Source organism: Lygodium microphyllum, chromosome 3 (genome assembly GCF_053477565.2).
Source record: "Lygodium microphyllum isolate KBCC chromosome 3, Lygodium_microphyllum_v1.1.10, whole genome shotgun sequence".
Lineage (NCBI taxonomy): Eukaryota > Viridiplantae > Streptophyta > Polypodiopsida > Schizaeales > Lygodiaceae > Lygodium > Lygodium microphyllum.
Window position 1 is genome coordinate 43,094,090 of NC_141137.1, and position 25,034 is coordinate 43,119,123.

The 25,034-nt window shown below is 38.1% G+C and overlaps 1 pseudogene; it reads right to left on the reverse strand.

Moving 5' to 3' along the window:
* Positions 1-21,706: 21,706 nt before the first annotated feature.
* On the reverse strand, positions 21,707-22,394 carry LOC148038274 (histidinol-phosphate aminotransferase, chloroplastic pseudogene; annotated as a pseudogene).
* Between the last annotated feature and the right edge of the window lie 2,640 nt (positions 22,395-25,034).

The following is a 25,034-nucleotide window of genomic DNA, read 5'->3' on the forward strand; positions in this document are numbered from 1 at the left end:
GAGCTTTCTAGGCTCTCTTTTCGCTGGACTGCTAAGACGTGTCCTGAAAGGGAACAATTGGACACATTACAGAGAGGGAGAGGGAGAGGGAGAGGGAGGAAGATGAGCAAAGAGGGAGACAAAGAGGAAGATAAGCAAAGAGAGAGAAAAATGAAAAAATATAGGAGGGGAGTGAGAATGAGAAAAGCTAAGAGAAAGGGATGGGGGGTAGAGAAATAAAGAGGTAGGAAGAGGGGCAAAGAGAGGAAAATAGAGAGACTGAGGGATAGAGATGCATAAGAGCCTACCCACGCATCCCCATACTTAAAACTTCAAACACACTCATATGGATACATAGTATAGGGGTAGAGACACTTAGCCCAATTAAGTTTATCCATGACAACCTTCAAGTCATCAAAGTCGTGAAAGCAACGTGAATGGTCTAAGAGAACTAGAATGGTCTAAGAGATGTAACAACTATTGGTGGTGGTGACAATATTGTCATCGATGAGATGCACATCTCTCAAGGTTTCCAATCACTCAATTTAAACTAATAGAATATTCAATCACCCCAATCACTTGCATCACTCAAATCATATTGAAGAGAACCCATTTTGACACATAGGTTTAGGAAATGAAAAGGTTTAGAATACATGAGAAGTATCCCAACATGCACAGTTGATGGTGCAGTAGTGTAACTCAACTTGCATGTTCAATGATCATATTTACACATCTCACCTCTTATTTTTTTTGAAGGGAAAAGATTGGTCACTCATCCCACCCTCTATCTTGCACTATGTTGATAGATACAAACCGTATCCTTTACTCACATCTCCATTGAATTAATAGGATGAAAGCTCATGTCAATCAATTGTTTATCAATGAAGATTCACTTGTCAATGATGCCAAAAATTGGTTACTAATGATGAAGCGGCACACCTAGTGAGGTAGCCAACATATAGGGTTCAAACATATAGGAAAGCTATAAACTATAGGGTTCAAACATATAGAAGCTTATAGGTGATCACTTTATAGAAGGTATTATATCAAATATTTAGATATACAATAGAGTTCTAGGATATAATACATCAAGGGAGGTAACTTCGAAACTACATCATGTATTGATGCTAGAGATCATTACATCCAGAAAGGTTGATAGTATGTACATAGAATATCAATTAGTGATTCGAATTATTTGGAGTGTGAGTTGGTGCCATCTTTTCCTCATCGAACTTCCCTCCCCAAGGGTATTGCCACCTTTTCTTGGAGTGGGACCTATTATGACATTTCATGATTTTCTCCCATAATAGACTTTTTTCACTTTTCTTTTGTTTCTTGTTTCTTTTCTCTCTCTTTTTTATTTTCTTTTTTCCTACTCCTAAGGGTGTTTTCACCTTTTCTCAAAGAGTAGACTGGCATGTCAAGGACCAAAGTCCTTTTCTCTCATAACAATTTTTTTTTCCTTATTTTCTTTCATGGCATCAACACCATGTGTTAGAGCTAATCCGATCACATCTGTAAGAATGAAGGAAAAAGTAGTAAAACGATAGCAAGTACTAGAGATGAGGGACAAAAGAACTATGCCATTTTATGAGCATTTTCTCATCATGAGAGTAATAGCTATTGTCAACAATATTAACAACATCAATGGAGAGACATCTAAAGGAGAAAGGGACTAGTCATTGTGATTGTTGACATCTCCAAGGAGGAAGACAATTCTTTAGGCAATATCGATTAATAAAGAAAGGATAATGAAAGGTATCAAGCTCATACTTACATAGAACCATTGTGATTTACTGCAAGTACCTTGTACATGCACATCTAGTGTTGCTGGAGTTTGCCTAGAAACTAGTTGAAGCACAAAGCATATGCTAGAACCGAATTACTCTTCTTGTCATGATAGGATTTTGCTCAGTTTGCATAACTTCCATGCATTGTAAGGCCATCCACCATGGCTCATCTAAGCATTCAAGTACATGAGATGCTACTGTAAGGACTCTTCATCTCTTAGATACTCCTTAATGGCAACTTGTAGAGAGGGAAATTTTAGCTTGATAGGAAAGAAAACTTTGGTGGTATACACCAATTGGAATTATGCATGTCTTGTTGTGGCTTTGTGGGAGTTTCTATATGCCTAAAGGACCTCTATTAGTGAGTCATACCAATTGCAGAGTTATGTGCTACAATCATCCTTGTTAGGATGATCAAACAAATGATTTGATTGGTGACTTCGACTAGGCCCAACACTTTAATCCTGTCGGCGGGGATTACACGGGTTACTCCCTCATATACATATGAGTTCATATCAACCCTCCGTCCTCGAATATGTAAAGTTGAGTTTACGTGAGCTTCTACAAAAATGAACAGCTTCACGATTTTCAGGTCTTCCAACCACTTGATCCTCTTTAGGTTGGTTTGTAGATAAGCAAACCGGTGGGCGGCTATATAGTAGATTCCTGAAGCACCCGTTCATATTTGTTCCATGTACAAGGGTGATGGATTATAGATCTGCTCTAGCATGTTCATCATCCCAACCCTTTGTCTATAATACAGAGAATGCATTGCAGTCATAAACATGACTCGAAATACCAAGAACTTGTTCCACGCTTCGTAATTCTGCAAGACAGCATTGAAGGTAAGGAAATGTTTGGATAGCAACATTTTCTTTACTTCATCTTATTAAGATTTCATAAAAACAATTCTGTTGTTGGTCGGCTCTGATACCAACTATAACGTGTCCACTAGTATCATCCAGGACACATCTTAGCAGTCCATTGGAAAGGATGTCTAGAAAGCTCCACCCAGCACTCCCATGGAATGTTACGGGGTTTCCCATCTAGGGATTTTCGCATCTACCACGTAGCGGAAGTATTCCGGCCCACTTAGGATCAACCTGAATTAGGGTTTTCCTGACTGGTCATTTCCTAACAACAACTAGCGTCGAACCCAAGCAAACTACTTTACGCAAAAACACCAGGTCCGAAGCGGATTCACGCTGCACCTGGTTCAAGGAGAATGGGAAATGAGAGGGATGCAAAGCTCAACCTCTCTTCCATAAGGCATAGTCCCATTCCGTTCCCCTAAAATAGCGTAAATAGGAATCAATCATAACTCTAGGTCAACGCTTTTATTGTTCGTATTCTTTGACAATCTTCGTGCTGTCCATCGTGATTTGAGAAAAGTTCTTGGCCAACCGGGACCACCCATTCGTAGGACGGACCTATAGCCACATCCACTGCACTTTCCTTGGGTTATTTTAGTTATTTAATTACCTAACACATTAGTTGGACATGTAACAATCAGCTTCTTTAATTAACCCGTTAGGCACTGGTTCTTTCACATAATCTTATCACTTGACATAGAAAAACAATATCAGACAAGTTCTTTATTAACACATTATCATATTTATCTTTGAAATACAAAGAGTCCACATCGTAGGCTTATCGACAATCCGCCCAAAGGCTATCCAGCAATCCACATGGATCACTAATCCAAGTTTCCGCCTGTAGACTAGTATGCGGGCCTCGACATCCAATCCCAAGTCACGTTAGCCTCTTATGCAGGACCCGAAAGGCGAGGGATTTACGGCCAGAGCCCCCTGGCACCCAAGCGTCCTCCTGCTCCAAGTAGCGCTCAATGGAGAGACCTCTCACGGTGGGTTCGGTCCATGTTACCGGCGCGGTCAACAACCCCCTTGGTTAGGGTCACGCACGTAGTTGGGGGTAACTGAAGCTGCCTCTCCCTTCAGGCCTTCAACCTGAAGTATGGATATTTATTTATCTTTTAATTCATTGGTCAAACAAGTCAAACAGTGCTCTAAAATTTGTAGCAAGCACAAACATTTCCATTGATCGTTTTTATTGGCAAACTGCTACGGAATGAATCCTTTCTTTCGAATGCATCCAGCATTCGATCCGGGATGACTTGCAACTTGGCAAGATCCCCTATATCCTATTAACCCAACTTGGTCAAACCTTAAGGTTCATTGGGTACTTCAGTTTCTTGGTCTTTAATCTTCAATTAATCTTCCTTATTCAAGAAGGATATCAAAGTATACATCCTCTTGCAAGAGATCTTGCATAAGAAGTTGCCATCCTCATTGCGAGAATTTGGCCTTTCTTCTTGTGATCCAATCACAAGACCATATGACTCCGTACTTGCTGCATAAGTCCCGCATCGTACTATGTGATAATGAGTCACGAAACAATTTGTTTCAGGTTCTTTAAGCTGACGTTGTTAGACCTGGGGTTTCCTAGCTTTATTTTTGTAAGAATCTCAAGGACAAACCCTAGTTCCTTTTATGATTACAATTTACTGACCGTACATTCATGGAATGTGGACAAGTATTTAAGGTATAAACGTTTATTGGAATTTAACTCATTCCCAATGAATATTTCGCAGCATAGGTATTTTTAAGTTTTATATTAATTTGGTTAACTCTTGAAGGTAATTTCGAGATTACTTCCACATGATTTGTTATCTATGTGTCAATTGATTTTTCAATCCTAAACTTTATCGATTTAAGGTTAGGTTAATTTCAACTAATCTTCCCTTTTCTTTGCAAACAAAACTCATGCTAAATAACAACCTTTTTCTTGCTAAGTTATGTAGTTAACAATGATAATTTCATAGAGTTTATGCATCGTAAGAGTCCTTTCATGATTTGCACTTTCCATGATGATTCATTGTAAAATGAATAGGGGTTAATAGTGCGAGATGCATTTTTATACCTTTAGGCTTAACTGAAGTATACTACTTTAATGCGTAATAATCTAGCTCATAATTCATTTCAATGCATAAAGCTATTTGAAAAAAAGTATGTTTATACTTTATTTATTTTGCATGTTCCATTAGATGTATTAATGACTAAATTCCTTCGTCGTGAATAACTAGGACAAATTATATCCTATTTCTAACAACTAACCTTGCATGATTAAATTACAACGATATAAAACAAAAATTAAGAAGGAAAAACCTGGGTTTGGGGTGAGATATCCACATGGATACCGGAAGATGACCCTCCCACGGTTGCGCCTTGGACTTTCTTAGGAGGCATTGCAATTGTAGTCGTCCGGACGTGGAAGCAGCTTTACAACTCTTCTTTGGATTTCACCATTGCTCCCTTTTCACCGTCTGTCGAAAAAAAAAATTTAGAAGGCTTCCTCCTTGAAGTCTGGAATTCGAAGGGTGTTTCAGAGTGTTGTACGAATAAGACCCATTGAAGCCATGGGGAAGACTTAATGGTCTTTTAATGACTCGTTCAAATGAGGAACAAAAAGGGATGGAGAAGCACAAGGTACGGGAGAGAGCTTGAAGGGGATATAGGAACCGTAAAGGTTATAAGTAAGATTGAAGGGCCCTTAAGTCAACTTGGAGGAAAGGGGGTTTCAATACGCCACAAGGGGAGGGGCTAGGGAAGGTTTAAACACAGAGGAAAGAGGGGTGGTTCCAAGGAAAAGGGATAGGGGATTAAGGGATTAACACGGGGGGTGTGGTTTCAGAATGCCTAAGGGAAGGCTTTAAGGGTTAATACACAGGGTTAAGGTTCCAAGGAAAAGGGGACTCAAGGATTTATACAAACACAAAGGGGGTAATCCCGAATCCACGAAAAAAGGGGGCTAAGTAAGCATTAAAGCACAGGGGTGATAAAAAGGGTTTCAAGCCCATAAGGACGGGGCTTAAGGGAATTCAAAAACCGGGGAGGGGGGGTTGAGTGGGGGTGAGGTTAAAACATGAGAAGGGGGCCTTGGGGGTTTTTAGGACCCGGGGGTAATAGACCCAAAAGAAAGGCTTAAGGGTTAACACATGGTTCCAACACCTCATGGGGTGGAGGCTTAAAATACGGGGGGGGGGGGTAATAAAAGGTTTAATAGCCAAGGGGAATGGGGGCTAAGATGCCCCCCCCCTTTGGAAGCTTCTATGCTTCCAGAAGATTACGAGGGGGGGTGGGGGGTGGGGAGACTGTGACGGCGATGACGGCTTTTGTAAAAGATGCTGCCTTAGCTCAATATATAGGGTGCATCTTCCCTCATCATATTACTATGATGCATGATGCCGTTACTTATGCTACTCATCCCTAGCTTACCATTGTCAAAGTGCTTTCAAAGTTAATATATGTCTCTAGCATCACTACAAATGTAAATGATACCAGGAGGCATATTCCACGGTGGATTCCGTGAGGTTTTTGCAGTGGATTTCGTAAAACTAGAGGCATATTCCACGGTGGATAATGTGAGGTTTTTCGGTGGATTTTCTAAAACTATATGTATTTTTCGAGGCTCGTACATAAGCTGGATTCTTTGTGCGAGAAGTTAACGGGGATGCCTGTCCTTTTAGGAGTCATGTTAATTTAATGAGTACATGAGTGATTCCACAATGGGTGATTCGGCAAAATACATATTTAACTTAATGGAAGTTTATGAGTTTAGAGTGCACTCGTATAAAATTAAGATTAGGATAGAGTTCCAACCTATTTAATTATTTTGTAGCTGAAGACTGTTAGGTACTCACTATTGTTTGTTTATTTTATTTTTAAACAATTGTGAATGCTTCATTTGATGTGTAAGTCCAAGCGTAAATTTTGATAATTATGATTAGTTATCTTAAGTATAATATATAATATTATGGATTTATATGATATTGTATTATTAAAATTATTACTCTATTTGTAAGTTATAAGTTTAAACTTCTTTAGTAATAATTAGATCATTGCCCTTAGTACTATTAATTTATTTGTTTTTAATATAGATTATCTTAGAATATGAGATTTCAAACATGCTTTTATTGAAATAAGCTTCCTTTATGGAATACCTTAGTATTTTCATAATGTGGTTAAGTTTAAAAGGAATTTCTAGCATTCTTTATCAAAGCAAGAGGATCGTGTGCAAAACAGAAGAAGAGGGTCAAAACTGAGTTTTTTCATTTCTCCCTCATCCGGAATCGGAATTTAGAGCTTCAAGAGTCGTTTTGGGGGGTTTTGGCATGCTTGGATGTGATGGTGATTCAGAGCACATAATTTTTTGTAGCAATTGTAGCATGTTACAGGATACCTCTTAACTCTTAAAACTCTATATTTCAATTGATATTTGTACTTTCTTTGTAATTATATGTAAGATATAAATACAAATATCCATGTAAAAATATAATATATAATTAAGGGTGGCAAATCGTGGCCTTTGCCATGGGGGAGGTTAGGCCCAATCATGTGTTTTTCTCTTGTCTGTCTCAATCTATTGAGTTATTCAAATCCTCTTATGTATTATAATGTTGTTTGTATTTAATACTTGAGATGTTTGATTTGCTAGATTTACCATGTGTTGCATTTCATAGCATTGGTCTCAGTGCCTGGCTACGCTCCGAGTTTTCGATTGCTATATAGAAGAGACACTTGAAAGTCGTCTAGCTATTGCATATGCTTCACCATAAAAATCCTCTCAAATAAATATTTTTCAAGTAATGTAAAATTTTACTGGTTCATATTTTGAAGATGGTGTAAAAAACAAAAATTTTAGCTCTTAAAAAGATCTACAATTGTTATTCGACACATATTTTATAAATTCTGAATATTTAGCAAGTTATTCAAGTCTTAAAGTGACCGTGAATGCAAATTTCACAGTAATATCTAGTAAAATTGTGTAATATCCAACTTTGAGTCCTATTTTTTATGACCTAACCTTCAGATTTGGTAATCCATCATAGGGACATGACCTGTAGACCTTTTTGTTCTCTACCACTCTCTAGTTATCTTCATGATCTGATTCTATCTACAGAGAAAGTTATTTATCTTGAAAGTAGGTGTCAAAGTTAACCAAGACTTGGTGAAATTTGTAAATTTCAACATATACAGACATCTAATTTCCTAGTACGATAGCTTGTAATCCATTTGGAGTTTGAGTATACTCCCAAAGAAAAAGTTTTAGCTTGTACAAAGATCTAAAACTTATATTAGACATGGTTTTGTCTAAATATGCATATATTAAAAGATAATCATATCTAAATATGCCATAGAACTTAAATATTACTATTTTTTACCAAGAGAATAGTATTTAATCTAACCTTGGTCTTATCTTGAATATGTTTCTTTTTAAATTTTAGTCTTAGTCATAAGTAAATGTTTTTGTAAAATTATTTATAAGGTCCAACTCTCTAGTTATAGACTAACTTGATTCACAAGAAGATATAAGTTGTTTTAATTCAAAGTAGGCCTTCAATATGATTGTCACTCTAATTTTTGATGATTATAGTATGCCTTTCAAGTTGTTATCTTTTGATTTGATAAACATTGAGACTAACAAATAAACTCATTCAGTTGAAGATGTGCAACGGATGACCACCCACGCCCTTACTGCTTACCCTACACTGCTAACTCCACATTGAGCAGTTAATAGCAATTGTGGATAATTGCTATCCCACCCTGGGGGTATGATGCCAGGAGGCATATTCCATGGTGGATTCCATGAGGTTTTTGCGGTGGATTTTGTAAAACTAGAGGCATATTCCACAATGGATTTTGTGAGGTTTTTCGGTGTATTCCGTAAAACTATATGTATTTGTGCCAAGGCTTGTACACAAGCTCGATTCCTTGTGTGAGAAGTTAACAGAGATACATGTCCTTTTTGGGCATCATGCTAATTTAATGTGCACGTGGGTGATTCCACAACGAGTGATTCCACAAAATGCATATTTAAAGTAATGGACGTTTATGAGTTTAGAGTGCACTGGTATTAAATCAAGGTTAGGACACAGTTCCAACCTATTTAATTATTTTGTGGCTGAAGACTACAAAGTATTCACTATTGTTTGTTTATTTTATTTATAAAAAATTGTGAATGCTTCAATTGATGTGTAGAGCAGGTTTCGGTGGCTTCGGGTAGTATTGGGCATTAGCATAAGTCCAAGCGTAAATTTCATAATTAGGATTAGTTATCTTAAGTATAATATATAATATTATATATTTTTATATGATATTATATTATTGAAATTATTACTCTATTTGTAAGTTATAAGTTTAAACTTCTTTAGTAGTAATTAGATAATTGTTCTTAGTACTATTAATTTATTTGTTTTTAATATAGATTATTTTAGAATATGAGATTTAAGATATGCTTTTATTGATTTATGGAATACCTTGTTATTTTCTTAATGTGGTTAAGTTTAGAAGGCTTTTCTAGCTTTCTTTATAAAAGCAATAGGATCACACACAAAATAGGAGAGGGTGAAAACTAAGTTTTTTCATTTCTCCCTCCTCCGGAATCAGAATTCAGAGCTTCAAGAGTCGTTTTGGGGGTTTTGGCATGCTCCGGATGCGATGCTGATTCACATCACATAATTTTATGCATCAACTGCAACATGTTACATGATACCTCTTAACTCTAAAAAATTTGCATTTCAATTGATATTTGTACTTTCTTTGTAATTTTATGTAAGATATGAATGTAAATATTCATGTAAAACTATAACATATAGTTAAGGATGGTAAACCATGGCTTTTGCCATGGGGGAGGTTGGGCCTAATCTTGCGTTTTTCTCTTGTATATCTTAATCTATTGAGTTATTCAGATCCTCTTATGTATTATAATGTTGTTTGTATTTAATAGTTGAGATGTTTGATTTGCTAGATTTTCCACATGTTCCGCTTCATAACAATAACCAAGATAATCCTTTGGAGAAAGACACGATAAAACTTGTGTTTGGCACATGCTTATGTGAGACAATGGTTAGCTTGATTGCATTGAATGGATTTTATGCTCCAAAACTAAAGATGGTGGTTGGTATGGTGGATAAGTGGCCACTCCAGCTAAGAGACGCCACAAACAAGTGGCTGAAGCCATCAAAAAGTTACCTCTTTGGAGTAATTGTATTATAACACTTATTACCTTGTATTTTCTATAGTTATATACCGGTGCCTTGCTCTGAAGCTAATCATTGTTAAAACAAGCTATAGATTAATACATTTTCATTTTCATATGACTTGTGTCGAAAACATAATTTCATATTCTTGTTCCAATTCAATCATGTACATGTCTTAAATTATGTAATGTTTTTAGCTACATTGTAGTTGTGGATATCTAGGCCTATGATCAAATTTAGTCCAAGGCATGCAATCCATAGAAATTTATTATCAAACTTATTGTTTGACACTACATTTATGTCCAAAAGCTTGAATAAATCTATAGGGGGATTGTGAAGGTCTCCCACATTCTAGATAAAAAACCTTGCCACAGTGTCTAAATCGGCTAGAAAGCACATCAAAAAGCTCAAATAGAACTATGAGCGAAAAACCCCACCATAGCATAGGCCAGTTCATGTGCCATGGCAATGTTTTTGGTCCAACACACATGGGACCCCCCAACAACCCCTAACAGCTCTATTTGAGCTTTTTGACATGAATATAATGCTCCAATCAAGAAAGTAAAAATATTTATTTGTATGCAACTTTGCAACAATTATCATGGGAGTAGTATGACAAGCACTAAGTGCATTCAGTCAGCATAAGTGAAAACACACATTACTAAAAACACATTAACATATGGAAAAGAATATATACAATAAGAAAGAATTACATTTCATTGAAGTAAAAAAAAAGGCTCCACAAATGGATTACAAGCTGGGTTCATCACAAAAATTTTACAACTACAAGGATCACATACTTTGCATGTATCATGCATAGGTATGTATTGTCAAACAAGCTTACTATGAAAGCCTCTATTGCCTCTTATAAGGCCTCTAGCACTGCACCTTGCATATTCTTATACTCACTATAGCTCCATAAAATTTCATTTACAATCTGTGCAAATAGAGCTTTGTGTATTAGAAGGTTTGTGCTCTTTTGATATTTCCTTATCTCTCAAGTGCCTTCAGGTTGTAGTTCCTCCTCCTCCTCCTTCATTGCCCTAGTACTCATGCTATCATAGGTTTTCTTTGGCATCCTTGGGAAGGCAGTGACCTTAGTGTAGCTAATAGGACTAGTTGCTATTGAGGGAGTCATTGTTGTGGTGTGAGAAGTCATCTTAACTCTTTCACAAGAGTAGGGTCTTCACTCCTAAGGATTCCCTCCATAAGACCTTTATAGAGCCATGGTGTGGTTATTCATCTCCTTCCTCCTCATAGGTATGCTAATCTTCATACTCATCATCTCCACTCTGATTGTGTCTTGTATGTTCTATCCTTAGTGAAGGTGTCATCTTCGTCATCCTCCCATGGCCTTTTTTCCTTGTACTTTTTGAGCATAGTTTTCCCTATGCATGACCTAGCCCAAAGGCTAAGGATAAGCCTTCATGGCACCAAAAGTTTGGAAATTCTTATTTGTCCTATGGTGGGCACTCTTAGATTTACCCAATAAGTGGATTGCATTGCACAAGTTGCTTTGTACAAGCCATTCATGTGGAGAACAAAAATTTAGAGGCCTACAAGTGAACAAGAGTGAAGTATAAGAATGAACATTGTCCTTTCTATTGGGATGGGGGGGGGGGGGGTTTGCTAGGCCAATAGAGGGCAAAGGATAATAATGCATGGGGTGTAGGGACAAGCCCATCTAGAGCCATTACCTCATCTTCTACTATGCTATGTGGCATGTTATTTGCAAAATTATGAGTGATCCACCATCTTTCACTATTGCAAGCTCCTATTTCATTTCTAATAGATTTTGCTATAGTAGTTGCGCTTACATTTTGTAATGTGATTGAATGACCAAATATATATCTATAGAAATAGTTAAATATTTCAACAAGGTAGCTAGTTTTCTAATGGCCTCCCCTATGGCAAGTATTCTCAAAATAGTCTATGAGCATGATATGTGAATTCTCCATTCCTTGTGTGCTTCACGTTTCCCATATTTGTCCAAATAGTATGATCCATGGGTGTACAATATATGTTACAGAAATATGGGCTAAAAATATTATATTTAAAACACCAAAGTATACTCACAAAATAAAGTACAATAAGGGTAGTCAATTTGGTATCAAGTGATGGGTGATGTTCATTTCTTTCCATGCATTAGCATATATTTTGTGAGATCATCAACTACTTGATGGAATTATGATCCAATTGAAGGATTTGTTGAGGGTTTCAACATGATGGACACAAGCTTACCAATGAAATACCAAACTTAGAGCATTCATGATGTTGGGAATTCTTTCTAAGTCTACACTACATGTGCATAGATCTTTCCAAAGCTTCTGCTTCAATATTGGTGACTTTTAGATTGTGTTATTTAGGAATCTTTTGGCCTTTGTCCCACTTATAGATATCTCTTGGGCTACATCATGAGTTAGCCATGATGCCTTTTGGTCTTTTTGGATCCCAAAAATGCCTCCATCAATGCCTATGGAGTTCAATGACTCCTCAATTTTATCCAACTGCTCATTTTGTACATATAATTGATGTACAACTTTTAAGAGCTTATCAAACATGTGCATGAGGCAGTGAACCCCTAAGTATAAAGTACAAAAATGAATGTTGTTGATGTCAAAAGGGAGTATGGATTTCTAATTCTTGTCCAAATGTGACCTATTAGACAATGACTTTCTATTACATGCTAGTGCCCTATCATTCCATGTGACATGTTTCAAGGACTTAGAGAACAATTGCTTGTTTTTATGCAATATCGACATAGTAGTGATACCATTGACTTAGTGTCACATTTCACATACAATTGAGTATTTTGAGATCACCACCCAAGTGTTAGTTCACATTACATTATTTTATGCCTTTCACACAAACCTTATCACCATTTGTTTGCCTAGAAATTATATTGGGATAAAGGATTCACCAAAAAAGCTAGGATAGCATGTTGTGCGACTTCTTAGCCACCTCAACTACTAAAATCTACCAAATTTCATTTTCTGACTACACACTAAATGGAGAAACAATTGTTTCATCTTTAGTGTAGGCCATTACAAAATTCATAATCATAAGACCTACTCTTTCTAACTTGAGTTTCTTTATAGTTTGGCCTAGTAGTTGTGCTATGATAGGTCTTCTTTGCCTAACTATAAAGAGTACTACCTTCCCAAGGATGCCAAAGAAGGCCTATGATAGCACGAGTACAAGGGAAATGAAGTAGGATGCCAAATAAGACCTATAATAGCATGAGTACTAGGAAAATGAAATGAACTCCTGAGTTGCTAGATAAACATACTAAATCATAAGCAGATTACAATATAAATGCACTAGATTGTATTATTAATATTATATCACAAGTCAATCCCTTCTATGCATTGCACCTTGTAAAAATGATCCATTGCGCATTGCAACTTAGATAGATCGACAAACATATTGTTGAGATCATAATAATCAAAGAAAATGATTTTTTCAAGCATGCTTCCTTCTAGTTCCATCTTCTCCATGATAAAAAAGTATTGTCTAATTGACTCTCCAATTGATACATTTCATGTTTGTCTCTTGCAAGCTAGTACATTTGTTATCATGTTGTGTATGGCCTTGTAACCTTATCAACTAACTCCAACTACATTACATGTGATTTGAACTTCTTCCACACTGATAAGCTATCAAGAATATCCTTAAGAACCTCATTCAAAGAAACAAGGTAGAGGGCTTTTGATGTTGAGGGTCTCTCAAGATTACAATTAGATGCTTACATTTTAAGAATGTCTTTAGATATCTTTAGAAGCTCCAAATGTTGGCCCTCACCTTGGCCTTCAACATCATCAAAAAATTTCCTTTTAAAAAGGGACACACTATTAAGGAATGTATTTATTTCTAAATTGACTTTTATTCAACAAGAGATCATGAACCTTAATGCTTATACGCATCTTTTTAATAGTCCACCATTAATGGATAATGACAACATTGGTAGTAGTAGACATTTTCTTTCCTTATAATCCATGCGAGTTTATTTGTACCTTTGCAACTTTAATTTTGCAATATTATTGTTCTCCTTCATTTGCTTCAAGTGTGATTTCAATGAAGTATTCTCCTCCTCTAAGGTTGAAGTTTGTTGCATGTCCTCTTCCGTCTCTTTCTTCTTATCTTTGAATTGCTTTAATTCTTCTTCAAGTCTCTCTTGCAATTTAAGATTACCACCTAAGCATTTGCAATAAACTAATAGACCTTATTTACCATCCCCATCAAAAGTGAGCAACAAAGAGGTAGAATTAAAAGTTGGATTTAGCTTAGTGTTAGGGTCATTGGGATACAAGGAACATCTACCCAAATATTAATATTTTTCCTTCCCTCCGAATGATATTGTGAAGCAATGGCTACATCTAGGCCATGCTTGTTATAAGGGGTCTTTATAAGGGCATACTCTTCATCCACTTGAATATGCAAATCTACTTTCCTCTTATGATTACTTGTGTCCTTAAGTTTATCACAATAATAATGATTTAGAAGGATTAGAGAGAAAAAAAAAGCATTAAAAATGCTCATTAGAATATATGAGCCATATATCGACATTTGAAGTGATTGAATTATTAATTTAAAAAAAATTCCCATCATCATTAAAATGATATGTGTATATGTCTCTACAAAATCATCACTATTTGCATCACTATGTATGCTATTTGTACTATTTGCATCAACACAAATAGCAATGCATATTATTGTGATGCAAACAATGATATGTACAAATTCTTTGCAATACTAATAGCAACCCATATAGGTTTTTTTTGTGATGCTAATAGTGATAGTTACAGGGGGGGGAAATCGGGTAAGCCTTACCACCCTTTCAACCACATGTGTTGAAAAAAGTTTCATGAATCATTTATAGATTTGAGTATACAACTATTGTCCAAACACATACATCGTGATATGGTAGAATAAAAATATTCTTTGATTAAATTTCAAAACAAGTAAAGCATCGGCAAATGATATATTATAAAACTACATGGATTGATAGGGAGCAGAATCCAAAAATAGATAGATGTATCAATAAATATTGTGAAATACGAGCCCATATAAAAGATTAGCAATATATCAAAGGATACTCATAGAAAGAGCATGCATCGACTATAGGGCCAAAGAAGAAATAAATGCATGCTTCATGAATCCAAGAAATTGCTAAAAGTCATCCCGATCTAAGAGCTTGTCTCGACGCAATGGAGCGTCACCAAACTCTACAATATAAAACAACCAATGATTAATCTACATATCATAATGTATCATAAAATAACTAGAAATTGAAACCAAGAGAAAGACATGACTTACCAGACGTCGCACATACAATTCACTTATAAGAGAAGTCAGATTGTGCTTCTCTATATATTGAGTCTCCCATCCCATGGGATCGTGATTTGTGATCAAGTTCTCTAAGAAAAAAAAGTTTCATTGTGAGAAATGAGATTATTAGTACAAGTATTATATCGAATAAGAAAGTGAATATAACCAAAAGAAAACTTATGAAATCTTTCAAATAAGTTTTTTGTCCACCCACTGCTCCCAAGATGATGCATGGCCCCTACCTCCAACCGTATTGTCACTGCCTCACAATGTTATTAGCATCATCCTAGAGAGTTTTCAACCTCCTCCCTGAGTCTATGTCAATCCTCTATCTCCAACCACTCTGGCTTTTAGGAGAGCCACTCTTGACTACCTTGTGTGCATTCGATCGTCTATGCAACATATGTACACACATATAGTCCATCATCCATCTAGTGGTGAATCGATCAACTGTTGTAGATACTGAGAACTCCTCGTGCAAGGATGTGATCAAATAGTCCGATCCCTATGGTATGCTTTTCCAATGCTAGAATATTGTGCCTAAATAACTACTAACACAACTCTCTCATACATGCTATCGCCCTCCTCCCCTCAATATTCATGTTCACGGCACCAATTTTCTCATCCATTAAGTACTCATACCATGTTGGGGTGGGTACCACCTACAAATGACTAAGTGAAACCAAGAGTCAAGGGAGTAGATGCCCGTATGCATATAGCAAATATGGGAGGTGATAAGCATTCACTTGATTGACAAGATAGAGACATTGTATCGATGTCTCCACAGCATCCACATGAGCCACCCTCACTTGAATGGGTACAAGAGTGAGAAGTAGCAACCGGACTCACATGTGAGAACATCTATATATCCACAACATCTCCAAGAAATATCCCTATAACAAGGAGAAGATGAAGTATGTGGCTCTCCAAGGCACCCACCACAACCACCACCTACACCAATGGAGCAAGGCATCCATGAGCCCCCCTCTATTTGTCTAGCCAAAAGCATTGACTCTACTTGCTTGAGATTAATGCATCTTAGCGGGCCAAGGTAGAATGCTCCAAGAATGCCCAGATGATGATCAAAGAAACTTTTGGTCTGCCATACCTCTAAAATGGGCCATCTAATCCAGAGACATTCAAATGCGAACCTCCTACAACTCCTCATCTATCATGTGTCAACTCATCCTACTCTGTGGATCATCTACAATGACCTACATAGCCAAATTAAAGATGTTACCACAATAAATATTAGCATGAAGGTGAATCATATAGTATATATTTGTAAAGAACGATATTAGTTTAAAAATATATAACAAAATACTGATAAAAGTGAATAGTCAACAAATTTGATAAGGAAACACAAATATGATCGTTCAGGACTATGGCCAAGGCAAGAAGGTCGAATTCACGATGGCCCCTAAAAAGGCACAAGGCGCAATTGCAGGAGGATCATCTCCTAACATTCATGTTGACATTTCATGGAACTCACAAGTCTAGGTTTTCTTCCTATTTCTTGATTTATGTCGAAGTATTACAAACATACATGGTTTATTCATGGAATTAGGTTGCGCTTATGCTTGTCAAACCCACCTAGTTTGATAAGATGCACTTTTGCGATTGAAATATATTGGCCATTTTAAAGGAAATAACTCACAATTGAAGATCAGTCATTTGTATTTTTTAATGAAACGAACAAAAAAAAGAACATAAGATGTGTCTATGCATTCTTAGCAAGTTTTTTTTATGCATTGCAAAGTAACAAATCTAGATCAACTAATGACCATCATTACAAAGACGAAATTATTGTAGTACACTTCGAGTATGCATGGAAAGATTAAATCACATGTTGCATTATTAGACATCTCTTTCTTTGCAATAATTCATTAAAGAAGATTGCTAACAACCATAGGAATTTGCAAGGCATGGAAATGATTCTAGGGCTGCATGAAGTAGGATAAACTGCATAAATCTCAATCAACTACGTAAGTAGTTAGGAATGGTTATGTAATGCTCATTTAGCATATGAATATTTCATTCAAAAATGAAGTTAGGGAAAGGCTGCATGGTTTGTTTTAACATAAAACCCTAGAAGCTTAGTGGCATGAAACTTGAATGCATGTTCTAGAACGATCAATAGAAATCATGCTGTAACTTAACATACGCTTTGATCTTAACCAAAAAAGATAGGGGTTGTAAGTCTAATCATATGTAGAGGCAATAAATGGTGTGCTTACAAAAATTGTATCGTAATGCAACCAGTTTTCCCCTCTTTGATCAAGACAATATCTTTAGAAATAGTTCGTTCTTGTCGTAACACAAGTAAATTGGTTTACCAAAACACCTAAACCGCAAAGGATTCACTTAGGATGGTTAAATCGATACAAAGTGCAAGCTAGGGTTTAGCACATTAAGGACTTGACCTATACGCACTTATTGCCAAGACGAAACTCTCATATCCCTAAAGTCCTGCCCACATTCACGCAATGTAGGGACAATAGGACATACTTGCAAGAAATGATCTAGGGTTTCTACCCTGAGGATCGCTAGCTAAAAAGATGAAACTCGGATTCAGTTGGAACCCTAGGACCGACGATGTCAGCCTAGTTCAATCAGGAATGGATTGGATATGAAGACATCCTAGCCCTGTTTCCTATCTAATCATGAATCCATGATTAGAAGACGCAGTTTGATGGGTAAAATAGTCCCACGGATTAGATGCGACACTTGTGCAATAAGTTGCAGAGTCGCATGATCTATGGTTTGATCACAAGAGAATGGCCAATTTCTCGGAATGAGATTGATAGATTCTTGCGCAAGTTTATCTTGCAAGAGGATGAGTAGTCATCCTGTTATAGCACCTTTCTTGGGAAAAGTGACCAAGATAAGGGAATTAGATATTTTCTTGGAAGCAAAGGACCAATCAATAATTTGGAGCAATATATTTACTATTAATAGAACTTAAGGTATTGGTTAAGTTGGGTTAATAGGGTACGGTCCTAACCCATGGACATACGAGTTATCAAACAAAACCTTGGGAATCTTGCTGAGTCACAATTGATCCCAGATCGAATGCTGGATGCATTCGGAGAGAAGGATTCACTCCTTAGCAGTTGGCCAAATAAACGACCACTAGAAATGATTGTGCTTGTAACAGTTTAAAAAGCACTGTTTGCTTTGTTTGCTCAATGAACTAAAGGATGAAAAGATATCTAATGCTTCAGGTTGAAGGCCTGAAGGAAGAAACAGCCTCAGTTACCCCCAACTGTCTGTCTAACCCTAACCAAGGGGGTTGTTAGTCGCGCCGAGAAGGTGGACTGAACCCACTGCGTGAGGTCTTTCCGTTGAGCGCTACTTGGACTAGGAGGATGCTTGGGTGCCAGGGGGGACTTTGGCCGTAAATCCCTCACCTTCTGGGCCCTACACAAGAGGCAAATGTGACTCGGGATTGGATCTCGAGGCCCGTATACTAGTCTACGGGCGGAATCTTGGATTGGTAATCCTTGTGGATTGCTGGATAGCCTTTGGGCAGATTATGGACAAGCCTATGGACTGGACTTTATAAATGTATTCCAAAGACAAATATGATAACTTGTTGAAAAGGAACTTGTTTGACACTGCTTTTCTATGTCAAGTGCTATGATTACATGAAGGAATGGTGCCTAATGGGCTAATTAAGGAAGCTGCTTAGTGCATATCCAACTAAATGTGGTAGGTAATTAGACAACTAAAACAACCTAAGGAAAGTGTGGTGGATGTGATCATGGGTCCGTCCTACGGATGGGTGGTCCCGGTTGGTCGCGAACTTTTCTCAATTATAATGGACAGCAAGGAGATCATTTCAAAGGAAATGAACATCAAGGGCGTTGACCTAGACTCTAGGTTATAATAATCCCAAATTTATGCTGTTTCAGGGGAACGGAATGGGACGATGCCTTAAGGCACAGAGATTGAGCCTTGCATCCCTCTTGTTTCCCATTCTCCTTGAACCAAGTGAAGCATGAATCCGCTTTGACCCTGGCGTGTCTGCATAAAGTAGTTCACTCGAGGTTCTCTGCTAGTTGCCATTTAGGAAATTACCATTAGGGAAAACCATGATTCAGGTCGGTCCTAAGTGGGAACGGCTAGAATACTTTTGCTACGTGGCAGACACAGAAAGTCCTAGATCACAAATCTCGTGACATTCCATGGGAGTGTTGGGTGGAGCTTTCTAGACCTCCTTTCCGATGGACTGCTAAGACGTGTCCTGAAGGGAACAAGTGGACACGTTACAATTGGTATCAGAGCGAACCAACGAATGAGTTATTTTTTAAAGAAATATTAATAAGATGAAGTAAAGAAAATTTTGATGTTTCGAACATTTCCTTACTTTCGATGCTGTCTTGCAGAATTATGAAGCATGGAACATGTTCTTAGTGTTCCGAGTCATGTTTATGACAACGATGGATTCCCCGGATTATTGACAAAGGGTTGATATGATGAACATCCTAGATTGTATTTATAATCCATTGCCTTTGTACGTGGAACGAAGGTGGATGGGTGACTTAGGAATCTACTACATAGCTGCCCACCAATTTGCATACCTTCAAACCAACCTAAAGAGGATCAAGTGGTTGGAAGACCTGAAGATCGTGAAGCTATTCATTTTTGTGGAAGCTCACGTAAACTCAACTTTACATAATCAAGGTTGGAGGGTTGAATTGAACTCATATGTATACGAGGAAGTGACCCATGTAATATCCGCTGACAGGGTCAAGGTGTTGGGGTGCTATGAGAGAATGGGTTCCAAAGAAAAGGATACCCTAGTCTTCCGTTGACTTACCAATTCCTGAAGATCCATGACCCGAAACCATACTATTATCCAGTTCCCGTAGATAAATGTAATGCAACATTATTCTCCCCAAACTAAATGTAATAGTTGCTCTATCATCTCAGAAAATATTGTACTCCGAAAGGGCTATGCCCTTATAAATGCAATAAGACTTCTTTTTATCAATGTCTGTCTTGTCCATGAGAATTGACAAAAAGTTAAGTGGCTAGGAATCTTGGTTGATAGCTAAATTGGGTATGAAATATAAATCATAACGATTAGCGAGGTATAACATTAAGAATCCTTTATCTAGGCACAACCCCAGGTACAGATTCCCAGTTCGCCTCCTACATCAAGTACGGCCGTGATCCAGGAGAAGAAGTTTCTTCTGAAGCAGATTAAGCCATCTCAATTTGACAGAAAAGGTAGGACTGTCCAAGTGGATGCTGAAATTTGGATAAAGTCCATGGAGGATTACTTTGAAGCAGCCGATACTGCACCCGGCAACCAGGCTATGCTCGCCAAGCTGAAGCTCACCGGTGAGCCAGGCTTTGGTGGAAGCAATGGTGCAGAGATCAAGGGATCGCAGAAGGATCCATTACCTAGGAAAAGCTGAAGAAAGCTGTGCAAGGAAGATACCTACCACCTGCATATCGCACGTAGAAAATGAATAAGTTCTACGAGCTAAAATAGCTGGGACTCACTCTTGACACATACTACTCAAAATTTGTCTCACTTCTTAAGTATGCATCACAGATGGACATGACACAACAGGTATCAAAATTTTGTGCTGGTTTAAACCCACTAGTGAATACCCATCTCGAATCTATGCGTCCATTAGATCTATAGGACACACTCATTCGAGCTGCGCCTATAATTCAGGAGGTGCAGGCTAGGCCAAGAGGTAACAAAATTTGGTCTTATAATGACCCAAACAGAGGAGCATATAGGCCTCAAATGAAGAGAGTTCAAGGTCAGAATCGGGAACAAAGAAAGAAAGCAAGGACTAATAATGCCAACAGCTTTGTCCCTACCCAAAGCAATGGCCGAAACCTTCATTGTTTCCACTGCAATGAGCCCGGTTATTTCAAAAGGTAATGTCCCAAGCTTGGCGGAGGACATCGCCAAGCACCTTTCCAAGGAACTGGCCGTTGGCCAAGGAGCCGCTACTCGAGGCACAGGAAGAATCGCCTGCGTTGCCAACAGGGAAATGTGCGAAGAAGAAGATCGGACCATGGAAGCAGAGTTTGAAAGGGCAACCGTCCATGCCGCTGTTGTAAAGTTCACGCAAAGGCTGCAGAACACAGGGTTCAAAATACAGCAAGGGAAGAGGCTAACAAGAAGAATTCAAATATTTGATGCCAAATTTCACTATATTTCTTGTCAAGAGTGTTACAAGAAGTTCATGATCAGGAAATTCTGGTGGCACTTACATTGAACAGAAGAATGGACATTATCTAGTAATCCAGTCAAACATGTCCTTTAGTGCAGAGAACCATATGTTGATAAAATGTTATAACAGGAGTAAAATGCATCAGAGTACAAATGTTTCCATCCTAGTTTGCTAGAACAGCTATCAAACTTTAGTTTCCCAGCAATTGCCAGGAATATCAACAGTTATCCTTCAGCTGTTCATGACTCCGATTTTGATTCATTAGCACAACCTTGAAGACTTGCTGTATTACAAACTTCACAGTTGTAGTTTCAGTAAACCTTGAAAGCAGTCTGTAGGCTTCACATTCATTGCAGTTCCTTTCTAAGAGCTCTCATTAATCTGTTTGTATGTTCTGGCTTTTCCACTGATATACGAATAAACCCCTTAAGCTCTTTTTTTTTATCATAGTGGCGTACCATTACACCCTCCTTAGCAAGATCTGCCTTCAACTGTCCTACACTGTGACCACCTTTAACTAGACAGAGGATGAAATTTGCATGACTTGGATAAGGTGTGAAAACAGGAAAAGTCTGAAGCAGCTTAAATAACCGCTCTCTTTCAGCAACTAGAGCCTCTTTCACATTCTTGAGGTAGCCTGGATTTCTTAAAGCAGTGCATGCAGCCAATTCAGCAGCTACAGAGACATTATATGGCTGCTTAGCTCTCCACAAGTAATTGATAATGCTCAACGGGAAGCCACCATAACCAACACGCAGGCCTGCCAAGCCTGCACGTTTGATGAAAGTGCGAAGCACAATAAGATTTTCATGCTCCTTTACCCAGGTAATTCGTGAAGGCTCTCCAGAAAATTCAATGTATGCTTCGTCCAACAGCGTGAAGGCTCTCCAGAAAATTCAATGTATGCTTCGTCCAACACAACCAGTACACGTACAAATTTTGAGCCACAGCTGTTAACAAATCTCCAGACAGCAAACTGCGACGTTTGTTGTTGGGGAAATCAAGGCATGATTCTGCAACCTTGTTCAGAGGCATCTTTTATTCGATTCTGTTTTTCCCGTCCTGGATGGCGCACCAAGCATGTTCCAGAGCTTAATGGTGCAAACACGAGAGGCAGACACATCATCATGATTCTGTAACTTGTTAGTCTCGTGAGAGGAGAAATAAAAACCACTCTTCTTTGAATTCGATTGATGAGAGAGATTGACAAGCGTGGATGGATGAGGATTCTATGCGCGTCCCGATACTCTCTCCTCTCCCTAGTTTAATTGATTGCTGTTTTTTAAACTACTGCTTTTCTTCCTCCTTTTCGTTGTCAACGTGTTTTTCTTCTGCTCCACAGTGCGGTGTTCTCCTCCTTCCACAGTGTACAAGCTCAGACCAACAGGGCCTTTCGGAGCTCACAAACTCTTGGATTTGTTGACGTTGGATACCTCGTCATTCTTCCACACATATGCTAATGCAATCATTACCAGTCTAGCGCTGATCAATCAACCTTAATTGCAATCTGTCGATAACTAGTTAGCTGATCAAAGCCTGTGAAACCGCAACGCTCATTATTCTCCTTCTTCCCTCCGAAAGGCACCTAAAAAATACCTTACTTTTTTTTACCAAAAAATGCTTTTTCCCTCCAAAAACGGTTTTTGAAACCAAATTAGTCTCCCCTTCTCCTCTTTTAGTTGAGCAGGGATTAAAAAAAACTCCTCTTTGACAAGATAGTTCATGTACACCCTTACAAGATCTAGGCACCAACATTGATTTTGACTTTGAGATTTATCTTTGAAGTCATGCATTGCCCCTTTGTCAGTCAGCTTTACAATGAATAATCTGCGCATAAACTTCGACTTTGGCCTTGAAAATTGGATGGCAAAATACTCCCTCGGTGCTCCACTAGTGCTTTGCTCGCTTAAGCAGCTTTTGAGAGACTTCCTTCAACTTTATGTCATGGGAACTTTTGAACGTAGATGATCGCTTCCACAATCCTTCCTTTGATTCCATAATTCCTTGCACTTTTCTTAGAGATCATCATTAAAATTATCAGCTTTATAATGTCCTTTGGCATCAGTTTTTCATATTTTCCTAACACACACACATCATGCATCCAAATAAAATCATACACACACACTAACGGAATATATACATTAGATGTCGATTATCATAATGCATCTCACACACAATGAATCACATGCAGAAAATAACACAAATGCACAACAAAAGAAATGGAGGTGTATACGACTCGGATGCGCAGCAGCACGACATCCACCCCCTCTAAACCTGCGCATCCTCCGGATGAGCCAACTATCATCATTCAAATCCACAAACAGGTCGAGTCCTTCTTCAGTTTCTAGTAGACCTGTATCTCCATCAACTTCATCATCCATATTCTCTACTTCTTCTGCTTGACTTTCTTCTACCTGCTCTTCTTCTGTCAATGCTTCAAGTGCATATTCTTCATCTTCTCTTCTCTTGAAAATCTTGACTCATTTTCCAGCAATGGGCACCCTCAATACTGTTCCATCTAATTCAGCCAACTCATAGGTACCATTGTCAAAAACCTGTTTCACCTCATACGGTCCAAACCATCTTTGACCCATTTTTCTCATGCTACTATGCTGATTCTCTAGACTACTGTCGTAGACTAGAACCCAATCTCCTTCTTTTATGGCTCTAGGCCTTAAGCGATGCCTTAAATCAAACATGTCCTTGTTTCTGAGTCGGGCTGCCTTCAAACGATCAACTGCTAGCTGCACATCTTCTGTTCTTCTCTCTAGTTGACGAATCCGAAGAGCTAGAAGCTCCTCCCTTGATAAATTCTCATGCCACAGAAGAACACTCCAAGTGAGAGCACAAATTTCTGTAGGCATGACAGGTTTTTGCCCATACATCAACTCTGCAGGCATGTATCTAGTAGTCACACTATGTGTACAACGATCAGCCCACAACGCAAAAGGTAGTAATCTCGGCCAATCCCCAATCCGACCTCTACAAGCTTTTGCCAATGCTTTAACTATCGACGGATGTCCTCTTTCACTCTTGCCATTTCCCTTTGGATTATAGGCAGTAGTAAGAGCCAATTTAATCCCAAGCCGTGAGAAAAATTCTCTAGCTTCATCTGCATCTAGCTCTCCACGATCAACTGTAATCTTGCCTATACATCCATACCTGCAAAATATTTCTTCCAACAAGAATTTACATACTGTAGTGGTGGTCTTTGTGCGCAAAGATCTGCCTTCAACATAGTTTGTAAGATCCTCCCTAGCCAAGACAAGATATCTCATTTGCAAAAATCCCACTGGCAAAGTAACCAAGTCTACCACCCACTTATAATGTATACATAATGGATAAGTCGGATGCAACTCATCACGATGTCGCACTAAAGAGTAAAGCTGGCAGTCCCTGCATGTCTCCACAAAGTGAGAAACATCTTTATACATCCCTTTCCACCAGTATCTTTCTTTGATTTTCTCATAGGTAGCCCACACACCTCAATGTCCAGCCCCTGAGCTCTCATAAAACTCTTGCATAATCTGTATCTGCATCACTACATCACAAACTACTCTCAAGGGCAAGCCTTCTCTCTTCTTTGGATGCTTCCAAAGAAAACCATCTTTCAAGAAATACCCATAAGCCTTCCTTCTGATTTTCTTGAATTCATCATCTGTCCAATCAGCTCTT